The sequence below is a fragment of the Scyliorhinus canicula genome, chromosome 15, assembly GCF_902713615.1.
Source record: "Scyliorhinus canicula chromosome 15, sScyCan1.1, whole genome shotgun sequence".
In the NCBI taxonomy this organism is placed as follows: Eukaryota; Metazoa; Chordata; class Chondrichthyes; order Carcharhiniformes; family Scyliorhinidae; genus Scyliorhinus; species Scyliorhinus canicula.
In genome coordinates this window covers 85,638,175-85,661,747 of record NC_052160.1, presented here as the reverse complement: position 1 = coordinate 85,661,747, position 23,573 = coordinate 85,638,175, and the positions used below count along the sequence as shown (strand labels likewise).

General features: G+C 48.2%; 1 protein-coding gene across 2 annotated transcripts in view; it reads left to right on the top strand.

The window, feature by feature from the left end:
- Positions 1 to 10,024: 10,024 nt before the first annotated feature.
- Positions 10,025 to 23,573, top strand: part of LOC119978544 (methyltransferase-like protein 27) — a 75,657-nt gene continuing 62,108 nt past the window's right edge. Inside the window, exon 1 of one of the 2 annotated variants that reach the window (XM_038820270.1) lies at positions 10,025 to 10,134. The gene's annotated coding sequence lies outside the window, so the exon portion shown is untranslated. Of the gene's footprint in view, positions 10,135 to 10,580; positions 10,697 to 23,573 lie in introns of those variants that run through there. The other variant, XM_038820269.1, reaches the window with a different exon arrangement.

The following is a 23,573-nucleotide window of genomic DNA, read 5'->3' as shown; positions in this document are numbered from 1 at the left end:
CTATTGTGGAGGAGGTGTTGTTACCTATCCTGACAGATTGGGGACTGTTGGTGAGGAAGTCCAGCATCCAGATGCACAGGGAGAGATCAAGCCCAAGGTAGCAGAGTTTGGTTATTAGTCTAGTTACGATAATGGCGTTGAAGGCGGAGCTGTAGTCTATGAACAGCAGTCTGATGTAGGTGTCCTTGTTGTCCAGATGTTCGAGTGCTGATTGTAGGGCCAAGGAGATAGCATCTGGGGTGGACTGGTTGCAGTGACAGGTAAACTGCAATGGATTGAGACCGTCTGGAAGGCCGGCAGTGATCCATCTCATGACTAGCCTGTCGAAGCATTTCATGATTACAGACGTCAGGGCCACCTGTTGGTAGTCATTGAGGCACGCTACCTTGTTCTTTGGTACTGGTATTATGGTGGCATCCTTGAAGGAGGTGAGAACCTCGAAATGGAGAAATGAGGTGTTGAAGATATCTGCGAATAAACTCGCCAGCTGGTCTGCGCAGGTTCTGAGTTCTTACCCAGGGACTCTGTCGGGGCTCTTTGCCTTCTGCGGATTCACTTTCAAGAAGGCAACTCTTACTTCTGAGGCTGCAATCGTGGGTATGGGTGTGTCCAGGGCTGTTGGGGCGGGTGGAACTGATGAATTGGCTGTCTGTTCAAAGCGGGCATGGAGCTTGTTCAGTTAACTGGGGAGTGATGCTCCATTCCCAGAGATTCCGCCTGGCCTTGCTTGTAGCCCGTAATCTCGTGTAAGCCCTGCCATAGATGTCGTGGGTTTGTGTCGTTGGCTTGGGACTCAAGTTTAGTCACGTATTGATGGCTTTCTGTACGTCATACCTGGATTTCTTATTTAGGTGAGGGTAGTCAGACTTGAACGCCTCTGTCCGGGACTTCAGCAGGGAGTGAACCCTTCGGTTAACCCAGGGTTTCCGATTGGGTTTTCTTTGGTACACAGTCCTCGACACACTTACTGATGAAATCTGTGAAGGTGGTTACGTACTCGTTCCGATTAGCTGCCGCGGCCTTGAATATGGACCAGTCCACAGACTCCAAACTGTCGAGGAGGATGTCCTCAGATTCCTCGGACCGGCACTGCACAGTTTTATTGACTGTCTCAGCACGCTTGAGTTGCTGAATGTAAGCTGGAAATAGGAGTCCCAACTTGTGATTGGATTTGCCAAAATGTGGTTGTGGAATGAAGCGGTAGGCAACTTTGATGCTCGTGTCGCAGTGCACCAGGGTTTTGCACTTCTGGTGGGGCAGGAGATATGTTGATGGAGTTTGGATAGGACCTTCCTGAGGTTGGCTTGGTTGAAGTCTCCAGCCACGATTGTCAGGGCGATTTGTTTCTTGGTTGTTAATGCCTCAGGTCTGCCTAGGGTGGAATGGAGGCTGCTGTGATGAGCTCAGAAGTGAATTCACGTTGGGAGGTAGAAAAGACAACATTTCACCATCAGGTATTCTAGGTCTGGGGAGCAGTGGCATGCTAGGCACACCATATCCGAGTACCAGGAGGTGTTGATGAGGAGGCAAACACCCCCGTCCTTCGACTTGCCTGATGCCATCGTGCGGTCCATCCCGTCGATCGAGAAGCCTTCGGGTTGGATGGCTCAGTCCGGTGTGGTTGGAGTCAGGCATGTCTCGGTGAAGCAGAGCATGCAGCAGTCCCTCACCTCTTTCTGGGAAGTAAGACTAGGTCATCCATCTTGTTCTCAATCGCTTGGATGTTTGCCAGGAGTATGCTGGGTAGAGGAGTCTTGCAGCCATGTGATTGAATTCTCACTTTCAGACCGGCGCATTTTCCCCGCTTCCTGGGTCGGCAGCTGGTCTTGGATGGGAGGCTTTCCATAAGGGAAGTGGTTACGTTTGAAAGGGTCGCGGATGATGGTGGCGGTGTCAGGCTCACTGGAGGGAGTTGTACGTGGGTCGGTCTGATCTCGGGGGGCGGCGAGGTTGGGTTCACCTTCCGGTGTAGTCGGGTGGGTACCTGTCACTCCGGGGTTGGCTCGGGCATTTCCGCTTCGCAGACGAGGCCTTGTGTCCCTGCAGTTTAGTCACACTGAGATTGGCCTTGGGTGGGGCCTGGAAAGGCCCCGCCTTTTTCCTTTTCTTCCTTCAGATACTTCAGGCTGATGGACAGGCTGAATATCATGTGGTCGGGTCGGGTCACGTGGTCAGAGACTGGAGGAAGCGATCACATGGTCAGACTCCAGTGTGGGTCTAGTCAGGCCTACACCGGGGAAAGGATGAAGCAGTTCACCTGGAACAGGTAAGTTAACTTGTTTTTGGTGGGTTGCAAATGCACTAGTGATAACACCATAACCCTTAATCCCTTTAATCTTCAAAAAACTATCAATCTTTATCTTAAAAACATTTAATGAAGTCGCCTCAACTGCTTCACTGGATAAGGAATTTCATCGATTCACAACCCTTTGGGTGAAGAAGTTCCTCCTAAACTCAGTCCTAAATCTACTTCCCCTTATTTTGAGGCTATGTCCCCTAGTTCTGCTGTCACCCGCCAGTGGAAACAACCTGCCCGCATCTATCCTATCTATTCCCATCATAATTTATATGTTTCTATAAGATCCCCCCGCATCCTTCTAAATTCCAACGAGTACAGTCCCAGTCTACTCAACCTCTCCTCATAATCCAACCCCTTCAGCTCTGGGATTAACCTAGTGAATCTCCTCTGCACACCCTCCAGCGCCAGTACATTCTTTCTCAGGTAAGGAGACCAAAACTGAATACAATGCTCCAGGTGTGGCCTCACTAACACCTTATACAATTGCAGCATAACCTCCCTAGTCTTAAACTCCATCCCTCTTGCAATGAAGGACAAAACTCCATTTGCCTTCTTAATCACCTGTTGCACCTGTAAACCAACCTTTTGCGACACATGCACTAGCACACCCAGGTACCTCTGCACAGCAACATGTTTTAATATTTTATCATTTAAATAATAATCCTTTTGCAGTTATTCCTACCAAAATGGATAATCTCACATTTGTCAACATTGTATTCCATCTGCCAGACCCTAGCCCATTCACTTAACCTATCCAAATTCCTCTGCAGACTTCCGGTATCCTCTGCACTTTTTCCTTTACCACTCATCTTAGTGTCGTCTACAAACTTGGACACATTGCTCTTGGTCCCCAACTCCAAATCATCTATGTAAATTGTGAACAATTGTGGGCCCAACACTGATCCCTGGGGGACACCACGAGCTACTGATTGTCAACCAGAGAAATATCCATTAATCCCCACTCTTGCTTTCTATTAATTAACCAATCCTCTATCCATGCTACTACTTTACCCTTAATGTCATGCATCTTTATCTTATGCAGCAAACTTTTATGTGACACATTGTCAAAAGCTGTCTGGAAATCCAGATATACCACATCTATTGGCTCCCCGTTATCTACCGCACTTGTAATGTCCTCAAAAAATTCATCTAAATTAGTTAGGCATGACCTGCCCTTTATGAACCCATGCTGCATCTGCCCAATGGGACAATTTCCATCCTGATGCCTCCCTATTTCTTCCTTGATGATAGATTCCAGCATCTTCCTTACTATCGAAGTTAAGCTCACTGGCCTATAATTACCTGTTTTCTGCCTACCTCCTTTTTTAAACAGTGGTGTCACGTTTGCTAATTTCCAATCCACCGGGACCACCCCAGAGTCTAGTGAATTTTGGTAAATTATCACTAGTGCATTTGCAATTTCCCTAGCCACCTCTTTTAGCACTCTGGGATGCATTCCATCAGGGCCAGGAGACTTGTCTACCTTTAGCCCCATTAGCTTGCCCATCACTACCTCCTTAGTGATAACAATCATCTCAAGGTCCTCACCTGTCATAGCCTAATTTCTATCAGTCGCTGGCATGTTATTTGTGTCTTCCAATGTGAAGACCGACCCATAAAACCTGTTCAGTTCCTCAGCCATTTCCTCATCTCCCATTATTAAGTCTCCCTTCTCATCCTCTAAAGGACCAATATTTACCTCAGCCACTCTTTTTGTTTTATATTATTATATATCCAGGTCAGACATATATAGAATTCAAAACAAACTAAATAATTTTGCTAGGTGATAAGAGCATTAAAAATAGACCAAACACGTGACATAAGAACATAGAATTAGGAGCAGAAGTAGGCAATTCAGCAGTTCGCCAGTCGAAGAGAAGGACCCATTTATCCCAAACCTCTTCTTTCTGTCAGTCAGCCAATCCTCAATCCAATCTAGTACTCTACCCCTAATCCCCTGCAATCTCACTTTCTCGATCAGTCTTTTATGCAGCATCTTGTCATACACCTTCATGGAAGTCTAAATATACCACATCCACAGGTTCTCCCTTATCCACCTTGCTGGTTACCTCCTCAAAGAACTCAAACAAGCTTTTCAAGCATGACTTACCCTTCATAAAACCATGTTGACAATGGTGGATTGAGCTTTATCTTTCCAAATGTTCAGTCATCTCCTTACTGATTGATTCGAGCAACATCCCTACCACAGAGGTCAAGCTGACCGATCGAGTTTTCTAATTCTTGCCTCTTTCCCTTTTTGGATAGGGACGTCACATTAGCGTGATCTCAATCTACCGGGACACTTCCAGAATCCAGGGAATTCTGAAATATCATAACCAATGCATTCACTATCTCTGCTGCCACCTTCCTTAATGCCCTAGGGTACAGGCCATCAGGCCCCAGAGACTTATCTACCTTTAATCCCATCAGTTTATTCAATACCATCTCCCTCGTGATGTAGTTTGTGGAAATGTTTTATTATCTTCTACCATGAAGACAGAGACAAAATATTGGTTCGTTGGCACCGCGGTCTCTGTGTTCTCCAATGTTATCTCACCAGTATCATCCTCTAAAGGGCCAACATTTACTTTAGTTATTCTCTTCCACTTTATATACTTATAGAAGCTTTTGGTATCAGTGTTCATGTTTTCTGCTAGTTTCTTTTCGTAGTTCATCTTAGCAGTATGGTATGCCCTAGTTTTTGCCTTTATGTCTTCCTTGACTTCCTTGTTTACCTACATTTTTTTCCCTTTTACAATTCCTCTTCCTCACAGGAATATACTTTAATTGAGAGGTATTTAATATCTCCCTGAACATCCGCAATTCTTCCTCAACTGTCCTATCCTCAATTATTTGTGCCCAGTCTATTTTGGCCAACTCTTTCCGCAGGACTGTTTAATTACCTCTGCCCAACGCTAAAACTCGAGCATGGCACTCTGTCCTTTCTCGCTCAATCTGAATTTGAAATTCTAGCATGCTGTGATCACTCCTTCCAAGAGGATCCTTAACGACAAGATTATTTATCAACACATCTGCCATTCTGAGGGAAATAATTATTTTGAAGGAATTTTACAATTCACTTCCCACAGTAGTGAGAACACATGTGGAAGAACAAGAGTTAAACGGCTAGACAGACCGCAGAAATAGCTGATGATTTTGAATTGATTCATAAAGCAAAGTTTGTTTTCTGACATCAGTTTCAATCTGTGAAGGATAAAACCTGGGTAAATGAGAAATTTAAAGGTGGTCATTGTAAAGGAGGTTTAATTGATAATGTTAAGGAACCTATGATAGTGGTCGTGAGATTGTGCCAGCTCTAGCCCCACATCTAAGGGGCCTTGCTCCCTATGCTGGTGCAAGCCACAACATCATTGATTTCCAAAAAAGACAATGACCCGAGGGAACATGGAATATATCGACCATTTTTCTGCTAAATGTCGATGCGAAAAAACTCACAAAGGTCTTGGCAGAAGGCTGGACAGCTGCGTACCAGAGGTGGTCACAGAGGACCAAAAGGGCTTTGTCAAGGGTAGGCAACTCACTGAAAACATTAGGCGGCTGCTGATTGTAATAATGAGCCACCACCCCACCCTTACCGGAGAGAATGGTCATCTCCGTGGTTGCAGAAAAGGCCTTTCACAGAGTCGAATGGAAGTACCTCCTCGAGGTACTGGAACGGTTTGGGCTAAAAGCGGGATTCACCGCCTGGGTGAGACAACTATACAATGCTCTCAAGGCAACCATTCAAACCAACCCCAACAGCTCTGAAAACTTCCAGCTACAAAGAGGCACGAGATAAGGATGCTTGTTGTCCCCGCTGTTGTTTGCGCAATTGAACCCCTGGTGATAGCCCTGCGGGACACGAAAAGCTGGAAGGTCATCCAGAGAGGAGACAGAGAGCACAGATTCTCAATGTATGTGGATGGCCTGCTCCTGTATGTCTCAAAGCCACAGGAAAGACTGAAAGCAATCATGCAGAGCCTGAAAGAGTTAAGAACCTTCTTGGGTTACAAACTCAACCTGGGCAAAAGTGTTGCATTCCCAGTGAACACAAATGGGGGCGGGACAGATGGAGGGACTCCTGTTTAAAATAGCCCAAAGTAGATTCCGATACCTGGGGATCCAAATAGCCAGAGACTGGACACAGATCCACAAGTGCAGGGGTGGGCAAACTTTTCCGTGCAAGGGCCACATTCAGAAATTCACAATTTTAAAGGGCCGCATAGTATATTAAGTAAAATAATTAATATTTTAAATAGTCAAAATAAAAGGTCTTTAAAGAAAAAAAGCACATTATTTGACAAAGTAACTCAGTAAAAAACAGAATAATGTCAATGAGAATGATGCATCTGACTGCAATCATTTACCAGTTTGTTGAAATCAGGTGTCAAGTTGCTTGTGCTGATCCTTAGCACTGACAGAAGCACAGCCTAGCCGAGTCAACGATAAAAACGCGCACAGTGGGGTGGATGAGTGGGGCTGCCTTATTGGTCGGTTTAGTTGGGTGTGCGACCAATAGGAGTCCAGGTTACAAACAATAATAAGGCTTATTGTTTGTAACCTGGACTCCTATTGGTCGCACACCCAACTAAACCGACCAATGAGACAGCTCCACTCATCCACCCCACTACGCGCGTTTTTATGCGGCCTGCCAATGAGGTGCCCGGAATCATAACCGGCATTTTTGAAAAGCCGCCGGGGAAAAGCCGCTGAAGTAAATGCGCTTATTCAATAAGCGCATTTACTTCAGCGGCTTTTCCCCGGCGGCTTTTCAAAAATGCCGGTTATGATTCCGGCACCTCATTGGCGGGCCGCATAAAAACCTTTGTCGGGCCGTAGTTTGCCCACCCCTGCACAAGTGGAATCTGACTCACCAGGTGGAGAAAGTTAAAAAGGTCCTACAGAGGTGGGGCACACTCCAACTCCCCCTGGTGGGGAGAGTGCAGATGATCAAAATGAACGTGCTGCCGAGGTTTCTCTTCCTGTTTAGATCCATATCGATCTTCATCCCCAAGGCCTTCTTCAAAAATGTAGACAGCTTAATCATGGCGTTTGTGTGTCGTAAAACACCACTGTTTCCACGCCGGTGTCAGCACTTAGTCTCAAAATTGGAGAATCCAGCCCCGGTATTTTGCAGGAAAGTAGTCTCAGTTAAGAGTTAGATGGAGCTGTGAGCAGAAGTCAAGCATTTTCCTCTCTCTGCTGTTCAGTTAAAGATATATCTGCAGACAGATTAACAGTCTTTTCCAACAGTTCAGAACTGTGGATGGGGTCTCCAGTAATCGGCGTGCAGGCCGCCAGGAAGGTGCAGAATCCTCCGCCGGCCGGCACGAGTTGGCGCAGGAGCGTTGTGTGGCATATGCACAGAACCGCTGGCGTGACTCCAGCACATGCACAGGGGGGGGTTCTTCTCCGCGCCGGCCATGGTGGAGCTTTACAGAGGCCGGTGCATAGGGAAAGAGTGCCCCCATGGCCCGCAGATCGGTTGGGGCCCCCCATGGGGCCAGATCCCCCCGTGCTCCCCCGGGGAGATTCGCCGGGGAGGGGGGAGGGGGGGCCACTGCCAACGGCCCCCAACCGGCGAAGCTCTATTCCCGCCACTGCCAGAAAACTCGCACCGGAGAATACGGCAGCTGCCGTCGGGGCAGCAGGGCAGGATTCACACCGCCCCCCCCGGCGAATCCAACCCCATGTGAGCAGGAGGTGAGCTGAAACAAGTTGACAAACATCTTCTGAAGAAATAGAGCCAGAGATCCTGCATGTTTCTGACAGGCGTCAGGTCTTTTCTGTGAAGCAGTGTCAGAAGATTTCTCTTTCACAAAGGACATCTCTGTAAAGCAGATATTCCTGAGTGCTCAATGCATTTCAACAGTGAACTGAGAGCTGGGGTGCATTTTTTGTTGTTCTTGTTTGAGTGGGAATAAAGATAGCAGTTAAGGGTTACTATATTCACTGTATTGATTTGCATTATTTAAGGAGTAAGTGATAGTTATTTTCTGGTGTGATGTTCAAGATATTTTAATATTGTGTTAGTAATAAAGTTTGTTTTGATAAACGATGGGCTAAATTCTCTGCACCCCGACACTGAAATCGTGTTTGGCGACAAGGCGGAGAATCCAGTTTCCTGCATGAAATCGGACCCGGCACTGGTACTGTGATTCTCCGCCCCCTGAAAAGCGGCAGACACCAATTATCCACCACCTGAGGGCCAATGCCTGAGGCCTGCCCCTCTATTCTCCGTCACCAACCAGCCAAATTCCCGAAGGTGTGGGCCACATCATGGTCCCACCGCCTGTGATACCGGCGTGGCGGCTGCAGACTCAGTCCGGGGCCGCCACAGTCGGGGGGTGGGCTGATCGGAGGGCAGGGTTGGCCTCATTCGGGAACTGTTTTTCTTTTTTGCGCGGGGTGGTCTGGGTCGGGCGAGCAGCCGATCAGGGCACTATTTCCGCAGTCCAGGTCGATGGGCTGAGACTGCCAGGGAGCACGGCACAGCCGCTGAAGCCGCTGCTGTGCGCATGCACGGCCTCTGACCTGGAAGTGCAGGGGGGCGTATCGGCAGCTGGAGCTGCGAGCTCCACGACAGCCAACTGCAAAGCTGTGAATCTGTGGCCTTTTGACATCAGTTTTCCAAGCGTAAAGACCACAGTTTTTCACGATGGCGTGAGGACATAGTCCCAAAACGGAGAATCCAGCCCATGTCCCTACCTCTTCATGAAATCACTCCTGGGTCGAGGTAGCCTTTCTTCACATTCTTACAGAATTAAAATAAAATATTGGGGCTTCTGTCCAGTATCCGAGGTACTTTTGGGGTCTGGTCTGGGATCGTAATTACAAAAAAAACTTATAAAATTATTTTAGAAAACAGCAATAAATTAATATCATAAAATTCTAATTTTAAGAAGAAGTTTCTTAAGGAACTGCCCAGCACCTTCAGGGGCGCATTAGACGCCAGAGTGGTTTACGCCCCACCGGCCAGCGTGGAAGGGGCTTGGCGCCACGTCAACCGGCGATGAACGGCCTCCGGCAGCTGGCGTGAGTTGGCGCATGTGCTGGAGTGCCAACGTATGCTGTCGTAATCTCAGCGCAGGGGGTTTTCATCTCCGCGTCGGCCATCGCTGACTTTTAAACCAGCAGACATGGAGGAATAGAATGCTCCCATGGCACAGGCCCTGATCGCGGGCCAGATCCACCCCCCCCCCACGCCCCGAGGGCCCCGGAGCCCGCCCGCAGAGCCAGGTCTCGCCGGTAAGTGCCTACTCTAATTTACGGCGACCGAAAACAGGCGGCCACTCGGCCCATCGTGGGCCGGAGAATCGCGGGGGGGGGGGGGGGGGGGGCACTGACAGCGGCCGCCGACCAGTGCGCCGCGATTCCCACCCCCGCCAAATCTCCGGCGTCGGAGAATTCAGCAGCCCCCCCCCCCCCCCCAACTGTATTTATTGATTTGAAATGATTTTGCTGTTTGTTTTGTTGAAGCCTTCTGCCCTGGATGTCAATGGTGGCTACTTTCACCAGTCTCTGGTCTTTGATTTATATAATTTGTACGTTTTCATTCAAAAAATGCACTAGTTGAGCAGACCAGTCTAAACCAACTGACATCAATGCTTCAAGCTAATTAGTTTGCGTCAAATGCCTTCAGTGCAACAGATTCTCTACTTGCTTCACAAAGGAGGTATTCAGGCTGGTGCAATTTGGGCATCTTTCCAGATACTATTACTCAATTTATTCTAAAATCCAGCTCCCACTCCCCCGGAGGCAAGGTGTGGCTTGTCGACATCTGAACAGCTTGTTAGAACTCGACATTAGAAACCCTGATGCTGTTGGAGAAGCAGGTAAACCAAAACACAAGTTCCTTCTTCTTTGGACACAAATGATTCAGCAGGACTTCATGGAACTGAGTAAATGGGAAAATTGTACGGAATACTTGGCGATCACTATTTCGGACCATGCCCCACATTGGGTGGACCTGCAGTCTGTGGGGAGAATACCAACGGCCGCAATGGAGGTTAGACATAGGATTGCTGTCGGAGGAGGGGATATGTGAGAGACTGCGGAAGTGTATGCAAAATTACCTGCAGGTGAACGATATGGGGAGGTTTTAGCAGCGACCCTGTGGGAGGCGCTAAAGGCAGTAGTGAGGGGGGAGCTCATCTCAATTCAGGAGAGTGGAGTGTGCTTTTTTAGCGAGAGCAGGGGGAGGAAGCTTTGCGGGAGCGGTCGAATTACACTCTGGGGAAGGTGAGTGAACTGATATATTGGGCAGCGGCTAACCCGAGACATACACGTGTAGTGTCTCCCACCCGCCCTCCTCCTCCAACCAAAAAAAAGACTGTGGTGATAAGGAGCAGCAGCCTTCAGATTTTCGGTGGGAGCAGTGGCGAGGGGTCGTTTGGAAAGGTAAGTTTGCTCTTTAAAACTTTAAAAACTTACTTGAAGAGTGACATCACAGCAAGCAGTGACCGGATCGGCTGGTAAGGAAAGTGCTCCAACTAGCAGCAGCTGGGAGAAATGTAACTCTTTGTGTGTTGGTATTGTGATTGGTAAGTAAAATCTTTATTCCTTTCACTTATTCGTTATTTGATATTATATTTAGAGTCAGTTAAGGTAAAGGGTAAAAATAGCAGGAGATCCCAGGCCCATGTTATGCTCCTCGTGCTCAAGGTGGGAGTTCAGGGACGCGGCCGATGCCCCTGACTCCTTCATGTGCGGGAAGTGTGTCCAGCTGCAGCTCCTGTTAGACCGCATGACGGCTCTGGAGCTGCGGATGGACTCACTTTGGAGCATCCGCGATGCTGAGGAGGTTGTGGATAGCACATTCAGTGAGTTGGTCACACCGCAGATTAGAATTGGTGAGGGAGACAGGGAATGGGTGACCAAAAGGCAGAGAAAGAGCAGGAAGGCAGTGCAGGTGTCCCTTGCGGTCATCTCCCTCCAAAACAGGTATACCGTTTGGATACTGTTGGGGGAGATGACTCACCAGGGGAAGGCAGTAGTAGCCAGGCTCATGGCACTGTGGCTGGCTCTGCTGCACAGAATGCGGGAAAAAGACTGGCAGGGCTATAGTCATAGGGGATTCAATTGTAAGGGGAGTTGACAGGCGTTTCTGTGGTCGAAAACGAGACACCCGAATGGTATGTTGCCTCCCGGTGCACGGGTCAGCGATGTCTCAGATCAGCTGCAGGACATACTGAAGGGGGGAGGATGAACAGCTAGTTGTCGTGGTGCATATAGGCACCAACGATAAAGGTAAAAAAATGGATGAGGTCCTACAATCAGAATTTAGGGAATTAGGAGATAAGTTAGAAAGGACCTCAAAGGTAGTAATCTCAGGATTTCTACCAGTGCCATGGGACAGTCAGAGTAGAAATTCAAGAATAGTCAGAATGAATACATGCCTTGAGAGATGGTGCAGGAGGAGGGCGGTTCAGATTTTTGGGACATTGGAACCGGTTCTGGGGGCGATGGGACCATTACAAACCGGATAGTCTATACCTGGGGCAGAACTGGAACCAATGTCCTAAGGTGTGCTTTTGCTAACACTGTTGGGGAGGTTTTAAACTAATGTGGCAGGGGGACGGGAACCAGATTAGGAAGTTAGAGGTCAGTAAAGAGGCAGCAACTAAAGCCAGTAAGGTACTAGATAATAAACTCAATGGTGTGTAAGGGGAAGAGTAGACAGGGAAGAGATGATGAACGCAAAGGGACAGGTGGTCTGAGGTGCATTTGTTTTAATGCGAGAAGTGTAGCAGGTAAGGCAGATGAATTTAGGGCTTGGATGGAGTACCTGGGAATATGATGTTATTGGTATTACTGAGACTTGGTTGAGGGAAGGGCAGGACTGCAGCTGATATACCAGGGTATAGATACTTCAGGAGTGATAGAGAGGGAGGTAGAAGGGGTGGAGGAGTTGCATTATCTAGTCAGAGGTGATATCACAGCTGTGATTAAGGAGGACACTATGGAGGATTTGATAACTGAGGAAATATGGTTGGAGCTAAGAAATAGGAAGGGTGCAGTAACATTGTTGGGACTTTACTGCAGGCCTCCCAAACGTGAGCATGAAGTAGAGGTACAAATATGTAGACAGATTATAGAAAAATGTAGGAGGAGAAATTTTGGGCTGGTAAGGGGAAATGACTTTGGGTATTTACAGTGCGCAACTTCATACGCAGACAGATCCCATCCTTCCCACACCTCCCGCCAATAGGGATCCAAGACAGAATAGTCTCTGGAGGAGAAGGAGGAGAGGGTAGAGTCTCAGATATTTACAAGGCGCTCATGAAGGGGGAAGAGTCCCAGATGGAGGAACTGAAACTCAAATGGGAGGAGGAGCTTGGCGGGGAGATGGAGAACGGGGTATGAGCGGAAGCCCTGAGTAGGGTAAACTAAACCGCAACATGGGCCAGGCTCAGCCTGATTCAGTTTAAGGTCGTTCACCGATCCCACATGACGGTGGTACGGATGAGCAAATTCTTTGGGACAGAGGACAAGTGCGCTAGATGCGCGGGAGGACCTGGAAACCACGTTCACATGTTTTGGGCATGTCCTAAGCTTAGGGGGTACTGGGAGGGATTTGCGGGCGTCATGTCCCGGGTTCTGAAAACAAGGGTGGTGATGAGTCCAGAGGTGACAATTGTCGGCGTTTCGGAAGACCTGGGAATCCAGGAGGAGAAAGAAGCCGATGTTCTGGCCTTTGCTTCCCTGCTAGCCCAGCAACAAATACTGCTGGCTTGGGGGGACTCAAAACCCCCGAAGACTGAACTATGGCTTTCGGACATGTCGAGTTTTCTGGGTATGGAAAAAATCAAGTTCGTCTTGAGGAGATCTGTACTGGGGTTCGCCCGAAGGTGGCAACCATTCATCGACTTCTTCGCAGGAGATTGAATGTCAGCAATGGGGGAAGAGGGGGGGAAGAGGGAGAGAAGAGTAGAGTAGGAGGGACATAGAGGCGGGTAGTCTTTATGGGAGAGGAGAGGTATGTGCACTATGGTTTGTTTGAAGTGTTGGTTTTCTGTTGATGTTTGCATATTTCTGTAATCTGTAACTGTTTACAATGCCAATACCTCAATAAAAATTGTTTGTTAAAAAAAATGGGAAAATTGGGGGCAGTGGCCGGGGTGGGGTGGGGGGGGTGGGGTGGGGGGGGGGCATCAGTGAACAGACTATGATGGGTTGACGATCCAACCATTCTCTTGTAAAGACGTTCTTCCTCAGTTATCTTCGAATTAATGATTCTATTATATTTGAGTCCATTGTAATTTGCGGAACTCGCTGCCTCATAGTACGTGGGATCTGAGTCATTAAAATGGATTAAAAAAGAAAATATGGGCGGGGTTTACCCGTACCTGCTGGGCCGGGGGGGTACCGGCGAGATGGAGTGGCGTGAACCACTCCAGCGTCGCCCGCCCCAAAGGTGCAGAATCCTCCGCGCCTTCAGGGGCTAGGCCGCGCCGGAGTGTTTGCGCCCCGCCGGCTGGCGTGAAAGGCCTTTGGGCGCCATGTCAGCCGGGGCCGAAGGGACTCCGCCGGCCGGCGAGAGTCCGCGCATGCGCGGGAGCGTCAGCGGCTGCTGACATCATCCCCGCGCATGCACGGGGAGAGTTCACCTACGCAATTCGGCCATCACGGAGCCTGACACTGCCGATGCATCGGAAAAGAGTGCCCCACAACACAGGCCGCCCGCGGATCAATGGGCCCCAGTCCGCGGGCCGTCCACCGTGGGGGCAGTCCCCGGGGCCAGATCACCCACGCCCACCCCAGGACCCAGGAGCCCGCCGGTAAGGGGCCTAGTCTGATCCACGCCGGCGGGACCGGCAAAAAACCAGCAGGACTTGGACCCATCGTGGGCCAGAGAATTCGGAGCATCCCCGGGGACCATTCTCCGAGGCGGGCGGCGGGATTCACGCCTTGCAGACTTTCGGAGGGCCAGAGAATTCGTGAGGACGGCGGGGCAGGATTCACGCCGACCCCCGGCTCTTCTCCGACCCGGTGGGGGATCGGAGAATCCCACCCAGTAAAATATTTTTCTGATTTAAAAAGAGTTAAAGGGATATGGGGGAACAGGTGGTGAGGTGGTTTTTGAGACCAGGAAAGCTCAGCCACGATCTGAATTGATGGAACAGGATCAAATCTCGGGAATTTCCTACTTCTGCTCCTAATTCCTATTTCCTAATTCACACTGATGTGTCCTCAACACTGACGTGAATGTAATGGGGGTGGAAACCTGATAAGAAGATAGAAATTTATTGTAACAACCTTCCCAATATCAAGAATGAAACGGCTACCTAAACTATCACTTGGAATGAAAACACACCCGTAACAATTGCTATTCCCCACAACAAGCTTTATTATTCTTTTGTTAAAACTTGTAAGAGCGCACTATTCTTGTGTATGTGTTTGTGTATGGGGGTTTTGAGTGACGTTGTCGACTTTTGGGGAGTATGTGTGAATAGATAATCCTCTTTATTTAAACCCACAAAAGCTTGCTGCTGTTATTTACACCGACCACATGCAGTACGAGCTTCCCAGGTGCCAGAGTGAATCCACCCTGCTGGAGCTCCTTAGACCAACATATAAAGCCGACCCAGCAGGGCATGATGCTGTTGGTTGTACCAACAGGAATTGGATTGAGAGAGAGTTATTGCCGTGAGCAGAGTATTGTGCATAGTTCAATAAATCCTTGTTCCACTATTGTTGGCTTCCTCAAGTTACCAAACTCATGAAATGAGTTCAGCATGTCTGAATTTCAAAGATTGTTATGTGCAGTTAGGGATCTTCTCATCTAAAGGGCTTTGACCATTTGAAGGAGATCACAGCATAGGCGGCTCTTATTCTAGGACATGTAATAGCAATGGATGTGAAGAAGATTCCATAGTGGAACATGTTTTTAGTGGAAAAAGAAAATGAAGGGGAACATGATCCAAATGGTCAGGGAATGAGATCCAATGAATTCTGTGTTATCAGTTGAGTCAGTAAACATGTACTTGGCAGTTGCAGCTGAGATAATCCACTGGGACCGTTGCAGCATGGGGAGTTGGGAAACCCAGTCCTAGCAATTTACAGGGTTTAAATACTGCAATTCAACAAAGTCCAATTTTCTCAAATAGCTACGATCTAATCAGATCCGCCTCCTCCTTTGTGCCATGACCCAAGGTGTTTTTCAATCTTATCAGCGTAACAAATGAACTGTTTCCTGTGGTTGCTGCGTGAGTTACCATAGCGCAGAAAGAGTGTCCAGGTCGGAGGAAAAACAGGCTAGAAATGTGGTTATATTTCAGCGCTGTATGGTTAGGAGGATAGATAGTGCTCACATCCCACCAAGAGTGTAAACCCCAAGGGTATGTTGCCTACCCAGTTTCAAGGTACCTTACGATGGCTGGAGTGGAGCTCAGAAAGGGAGGGGGTAAATCCAGTTGTCTGAGCCATTTATTATTCATTTGACGAATGCAAAGTCCCGAAGGCAAGAATTTCTTCCAGTTCTGCTGTATTGAGTGTGGATAGGCCTCCGCGGAGTATGTGGATTGGACATACTTCTATGATGGCGTGCACAGTTTCCTCTCTCCCACTGGCACATTGGGAACTGGCACTAATGTCCAATGTATGGAGGCTGATCAAGCAGGCAGCTGTTTGATACCAGCAATTCCCATTAATTTGACCTGGTGGAATTTGCGTTGATGTCCAATGTGGGAGGCTTTTATTATCTTCTACCATGAAGACAGAGGCAAAATATTGGTTCGTTGGCGCCGCAGTCTCTGTGTTCTCCAAAGTTATCTCACCAGTATCATCCTCTAAAGGGCCAACATTTACTTTAGCTATTCTCTTCGGGCAACACGGTAGCATTGTGGTTAGCATAAATGCTTCACAGCTCCAGGGTCCCAGGTTCGATTCCCGGCTGGGTCACTGTCTGTGCGGAGTCTGCACATCCTCCCCGTGTGTGCGTGGGTTTCCTCCGGGTGCTCCGGTTTCCTCCCACAGTCCAAGATGTGCGGGTTAGGTGGATTGGCCATGCTAAATTGCCCATAGTGTCCTAAAAAAAAGTAAGGTTAAGGGGGGTTGTTGGGTTACGGGTATAGGGTGGATACGTGGGTTTGAGTAGGGTGATCAGTGCTCGGCACAACATCGAGGGCCGAAGGGCCTGTTCTGTGCTGTACTGTTCTATGTTCTATGTTCTTCCACTTATATACTTATAGAAGCTTTTGTATCAGTGTTCATGTTTTCTTGCTAGTTTCCTTTCGTAGTTCATCTTAGCAGTATGGTATGCCCTAGTTTTTTGCCTTTATGTCTTCCTTGACTTCCTTGTTTACCTACATGTTTTTCCCTTTTACAATTCCTCTTCCTCACAGGAATATACTTTAATTGAGGTATTTAATATCTCCCTGAACATCCGCAATTCTTCCTGAACTGTCCTACCCTCAATTATTTGTGCCCAGTCTATTTTGGCCAACTCTTTCCGCAGGGACTGTATAATTACCTCTGCCCAACGCTAAAACTCGAGCATGGCACTCTGTCCTTTCTCGCTCAATCTGAATTTTAAATTCTAGCATGCTGTGATCACTCCTTCCAAGAGGATCCTTAACGACAAGATTATTTATCAACACTTCTGCCATTCTGAGGGAAATAATTAATTTGAAGGAATTTTACAATTCATTTCCCACAGTAGTGAGAACACATGTGGAAGAACAAAGAGTTAAAACGGCTAGACAGGCCGCAGAAATAGCTGATGATTTTGAATTGGTTCATAAAGCAAAGTTTGTTTTCTGACATCAGTTTCAATCTGGGTAAATGAGAAATTTAAAGGTGGTCATTGTAAAGGAGGTTTAATTGATAATGTTAAGGAACCTATGATAGTGGTCGAGAGATTGTGCCAGCTCTAGCCCCACATCTAAGGGACCCTGCCCCCTATGCTGGTGCAAGCCGCAACATCATTGATTTCCAAAAAAGACAACGACCCGAGGGAACGTGGAATATATCGACCCATTTTTCTGCTAAATGTAGATGTGAAAAAACTCACAAAGGTCTTGGCCAGAAGGCTGGACAGCTGCGTACCAGAGGTGGTCACAGAGGACCAAACGGGCTTTGTCAAGGGTAGGCAACTCACTGCAAACATCAGGCGGCTGCTGATTGTAATAATGAGCCCCCCCCCCCCCCCCCCCCCAGTGCATTCCCAGTGAACACAAACGGGGGAGGGACAGCTGGAGGGGCTCCCGTTAAAAATAGCCCAAAGTAGATTCCGATACCTGGGGATCCAAACAGCCAGAGACTGGACACAGATCCACAAGTGGAATCTGACTTGCCTGGTGGAGAAAGTTAAAAAGGTCCTACAGAGGTGGGGCACACTCCAACTCCCCCTGGTGGAGAGAGTGCAGATGATCAAAATGAACGTGCTGCCGAGTTTCCTCTTCCTGTTTAGATACATATCGATCTTCATCCCCAAGGCCTTCTTCAAAAATGTAGACAGCTTAATCATGGCGTTTGTGTGTCGTAAAACACCACTGTTTGCACTTAGTCTCAAAATTGGAGAATCCAGCCCCAGGTATTTTGCAGGAAAGTAGTCTCAGTTAAGAGTTAGATGTAGCTGTGAGCAGAAGTCAAGCATTTTCCTCTCTCTGCTGTTCAGTTAAAGATATATCTGCAGACAGATTATCAGTCTTTTCCAACAGTTCAGAATTGTGGCCGGGATTCTCCGGTAACCGGCGTGTAGGGCGGCCGGAAGATGCAGAATCCTCCGCCAGTTGGCGCATGCGCGGGAGCGCCAGCGTGTTGTGACATATGCGCAGAACCGCTGGCGTGACACCAGCGCATGCGCAGGGGGGTTCTTCTCCGCACCGGCCATGGTGTAGCTTTATAGTGCCCGGTGTGCAGGGAAAGATAGATAGATAGATAGAGAAATACAGCACAGAACAGGCCCTTCGGCCCACGATGTTGTGCCGAGCTTTTGTCCTGGTTAATCATAGAATTTTGGACACTAAGGGCAATTTATCATGACCAATCCACCCAACCTGCACATCTTTGGACTGTGGGAGGAAACTGCAGTACCCGGAGGAAACTCACGCACACACAAAGAAGAAAGAACAAAGAAAATTACAGCACAGGAACAGGCCCTTCGGCCCTCCCAGCCTGAGCCGATCCAGATCCTTTATCTAAACCTTTCTCCTATTTCCCAAGGTCTACTTCCCTCTGTTCCCGCCCGTTCATATACCTGTCTAGATGCCTCTTAAATGATGCTATCGTGCCCGCCTATACCACCTCCGCTGGTAAAGCGTTCCAGGCACCCACCACCCTCTGCGTAAAAACTTTCCACGCACATCTCCCTTAAACTTTCCCCCTCTCACCTTGAAATCGTGACCCCTTGTAACTGACACCCCCACTCTTGGGAAAAGCTTGTTCCTATCCACCCTGTCCATACCTCTCATAATTTTGTAGACTTCAATCAGGTCCCCCCTCAACCTCAGTCTTTCCAACGAAAACAATCCTAATCTACTCAACCTTTCTTCATAGATAGCACCCTCCATAGCAGACAACATCCTGGTGAACCTCTTCTGCACCCTCTCCAAATCATCCACATCCTTCTGGTAATGTGGCGACCAGAACTGCACGCAGTATTCCAAATGTGGCCGAACCAAAGTCCTATACAACTGTAACATGACCTGCCAACTCTTGTACTCAATACCCCGTCCGATGAAGGCAAGCATGCTGTATGCCTTCTTGACCACTCTATCAACCTGCGTTGCCACCTTCAGGGTACAATGGACCTGAACTCCCAGATCTCACTGTCCATCAATTTTCCCCAAGACCCTTCCATTGACCATATAGTCCGCTCTTGAATTTGATCTTCCAAAATGCATCACCTCGCATTTGCCTGGATTGAACTCCATCTGCCATTTCTCTGCCCAACTCTCCAATCTATCTATATTTTGTTGTATTCTCTGACAGTCCTCCTCGCAATCTGCAACTCCACCAATCTTAGTATCATCTGCAAACTTGCTAATCGGACCACCTATAACTTCCTCCAGGTCATTTCTGTAGATCACAAACAGCAGTGGTCCGAGCACGGATCCCTGTAGAACACCACTAGTCACCCTTCTCCATTTTGAGACACTCCCTTCCACCACTACTCTCTGTCTCCTGTTGCCCAGCCAGTTCTTTATCCATCTAGCTAATACACCCTGAACCCCATATGACTTCACTTTTTCCATCAACCTGCCATGGGAAACCTTATCAAACACCTTACTAAAGTCCATGGATATGACATCTACAGCCCTTCCCTCATCAATTAACTTTGTCACTTCCTCAAAGAATTCTATTAGGTTTGTAAGACATGACCTTCCCTGCACAAAACCTTGCTGCCTATCACTGATAAGACTATTTTCTTCCAGATGCGAATAGATCCTATCCCTCAGTATCTTCTCCAACAGTTTGCCTACCACTGACATCAAGCTCGCAGGTCTATAAATCCCTGGATTATCCCTGCTACCCTTCTTAAACAAAGGGACAACATTAGCAATTCTCGAGTCCTCTGGGACCTCACCCGTGCTCAAGGATGCTGCAAAGATGTCTGTTAAGGCCCCAGCTATTTCAACCCTCGTTTCCCTCAGTAACCTGGGATAGATCCCGTTCCGGTCCTGGGTACCAGTCCACCTTAATGTCTTTTAGAATACCCAAAACTTCCCCCATCCGTATGACAACTTGACCTAGAGTATTTAAACATCCATCCCTAGCCTCAACATTCGTCTTGTCCCTCTCCTTTGTGAATACCGATGCAAAAGTACTCATTAAGAATCTCACCCATTTCCGCTGAGTCCACGCATAAATTCCCTCTTTTGTCTTTGAGTGGGCCAATCCTTTCTCTAGTTACCCTCTTGCTCCTTACATACGAATAAAAGGCTTTGGGGTTTTCCTTAACCCTGTTAGCCAAAGATATTTCATGACCCCTTTTAGCCCTCTTTATTGCTCGTTTGAGATTCGTCCTACTTTCCCGATATTCCTCCAAAGCTTCATCAGTTTTGAGTTGCCTCGATCCTATGTATGCTTCCTTTTTCATCTTAGCTAGTCTCACAATTTCGCCCGTCATCCATGGTTCCCTTATCTTGCCATTTCTATCTTTCATTTTCACAGGAACATGTCTGTCCTGCACTCTAATCAACCTTTCCTTAAAAGACTCCCACATTTCAAATGTGGATTTACCCTTAAACAGCTGCTTCCAATCCACATTCCCTAGCTCCTGCCGAATGTTGTTATACTCTGCCTTTCCCCAATTTAGTACTCTTCCTTTCGGACCACTCTTGTCCTTGTCCATGAGTATTCTAAAACTTACGGAATTGAGATCGCTATTCCCAAAGTAATCACCGACTGAAACATCAACCATCTGGCCGGGATCATTCCCCAATACCAGATCCAGTATGGCCCCTTCCCGGGTTGGACTATTTACATACTGCTCTAAAAAACTCTCCTGGATGCTCCTTACAAACTCTGCTCCATCTACGCCTCCAACACTACACGAATCCCATTCAATGTTGGGGAAGTTAAAATCTCCCATCACAACCACCCTATTGCTCCTACATTTTTCTATAATCTGTCTGCATATTTGTACCTCCACTTCATGCTCACTTTTGGGAGGTCTGTAGTAAAGTCCCAACAATGTTACTGCACCCTTCCTATTTCTCAGCTCCACCCATATTGCCTCAGTGCTCGAGTCCTCCATCATGCCCTCCTTAATCAAAGCTGTGATATAATCTCTGACGAGTAATGCAACTCCTCCATCCCTTCTACCTCCCTTTCTATCCCTCCTGAAGCATCTATACCCTGGGATATTCAGTTGCCAGTCCTGCCCTTCCCTCAACCAAGTCTCAGTAATACCAATAACATTATATTCCCAGGTACTCATCCAAGCCCTAAGTTCATCTGCCTTACCTGCTACACTTCTCGCATTAAAACAAATGCACCTCAGACCACCTGTCCCTTTGCGTTCATCATCTCTTCCCTGTCTACTCTTCCCCTTAGTCACATTGAGTTTAGTGTCTCGTACCTTACTGGCTTTAGTTGCTGCTTCTTTACTGACTTCTAACTTCCTAATCTGGTTCCAATCCCCCTGCCACATTAGTTTAAAACCTCCCCAACAGTGTTAGCAAAAGCACCCCCTAGGACATTGGTTCCAGTCCTGCCCAGGTGTAGACCATCCGGTTTGTAATGGTCCCACTGCCCCCAGAACCGGTTCCAATGTCCCAAAATCTGAACCCCTCCCTCCTGCACCATCTCTCAAGCCACGTATTCATTCTGACTATTCTTGAATTTCTACTCTGACTGTCCCGTGGCACTGGTAGCAATCCTGAGATTACTACCTGTGAGGTCCTACTTTTTAACTTATCTCCTAACTCCCTAAATTCTGATTGTAGGACCTCATTCCTTTTTTTACCTATATCGTTGGTGCCTATATGCACCATGAAAACTGGCTATTCACCCTCCCCCTTTAGTATGTCCTGCAGCCGATCGGAGACATCCCTGACCCGAGCACCCGGGAGGCAACATACCATTCGGGAGTCTCATTTCCGACCACAGAAACGCCTGTCTACTCCCCTTACAATTGAATCCCCTATGACTATAGTCCTGCCAGTCTTTTTCCCGCCCTTCGCTGCAGCAGAACCAGCCACGGTGCCATGAGCCTGGCTACTACTGCCTCCCCACGGGGAGGATGTGCAGACTCCACACAGAAAGTGACCCAAGTCGAAATCGAACTTGGGACCCTGGATCTGTGAAGCAATTGTGCTATCCACAATGCTACCGTGCTGCCCTTAAAAGTGAAAGAGTGCCCCGATGGCACGCAGATCGATTGGTGCCCCCCGACGGGGCTAGATCCCCCCCCCCGCTCCCCCGGGGAGAATCGCCGGGGGTTGGGGGGGGGCACTGTCAATGGCCCCCCACCGACGCAGCGCGAATCCTGCCTCTGCCAAAAAACCAGCGCCGGAGAATTCAGCAGCCGGCGTGGAGGCGGCAGGGCGGGATTCACACCGCCGCCCCCGGCGAATCCAACCCTGTGTGATCAGGAGGTGAGCTGAAACAAGTTGAGAAACATCTTCTGAAGAAATAGAGCCAGAGATCCTGCATGTTTCTGACAGGCGTCAGGTCTTTTCTGTGAAGCAGTGTCAGAAGATTTCTCTTTCACAAAGGACATCTCTGTAAAGCAGATATTCCTGAGTGCTCAATGCATTTCAACAGTGAACTGAGAGCTGAGGTGCACTTTTTTTGTTGTTGTTTGAGTGGGAATAAAGATAGCAGTTAAGGGTTACTATATTCACTGTATTGATTTGCATTATTTAAGGAGTAAGTGATAGTTATTTTCTGGTGTGATGTTCAAGATATTTTAATATTGTGTTAGTAATAAAGTTTGTTTTGATAAACGATGGGCTAAATTCTCTGCACCCCGACACTGAAATCGTGTTTGGCGACAAGGCGGAGAATCCAGTTTCCTGCATGAAATCGGACCCGGCACTGGTACTGTGATTCTCCGCCCCCTGAAAAGCGGCAGACACCAATTATCCACCACCTGAGGCCAATGTCTGAGGCCTGCCCCTCTATTCTCCGTCACCAACCAGCCAAATTCCCGAAGGTGTGGGCCACTCATGGTCCCACCGCCTGTGATACCGGCGTGGCGGCTGCAGACTCAGTCCGGGGCCGCCACAGTCGGGGGGGGGGGGTGGGCTGATCAGAGGGCAGCGTTGGCCTCATTCGGGACTGTTTTCTTTTTTGCGCGGGTGGTCTGGGTCGGGCGAGCAGCCGATCAGGGGCACTATTTCCGCAGTCCAGGTCAGTGGGCTGAGACTGCCAGGGAGCACGGCACAGCCGCTGGAGCCGCTGCTGTACGCATGCACGGCCTCTGACCTGGAAGTGCAGGGGGGCGAATCGGCAGCTGGAGCTGCGAGCTCCACGACAGCCAACTGCAAAGCTGTGAATCTGTGGCCTTTTGACGTCAGTTTTCCAAGCGTAAAAGACCACAGTTTTCACGATGGCGTGAGGACATAGTCCCAAAAACGGAGAATCCAGCCCCATGTCCCTACCTCTTCATGAAATCACTCCTGGATCGAGGTAGCCTTTCTTCACATTCCTACAGAATTATTTTTTTTTCTTCTTTTCTTTTTTTTAATAAATTTAGAGTACCCAATTATTTTTTCCAATTAAAGGGCAATTTAGCGTGGCCAATCCAGCTAACCTGCACATCTTTGGGTTGTGGGGGCGAAACCCACGCAGACACGGGGAGAATGTGCAAACTCCACACAGA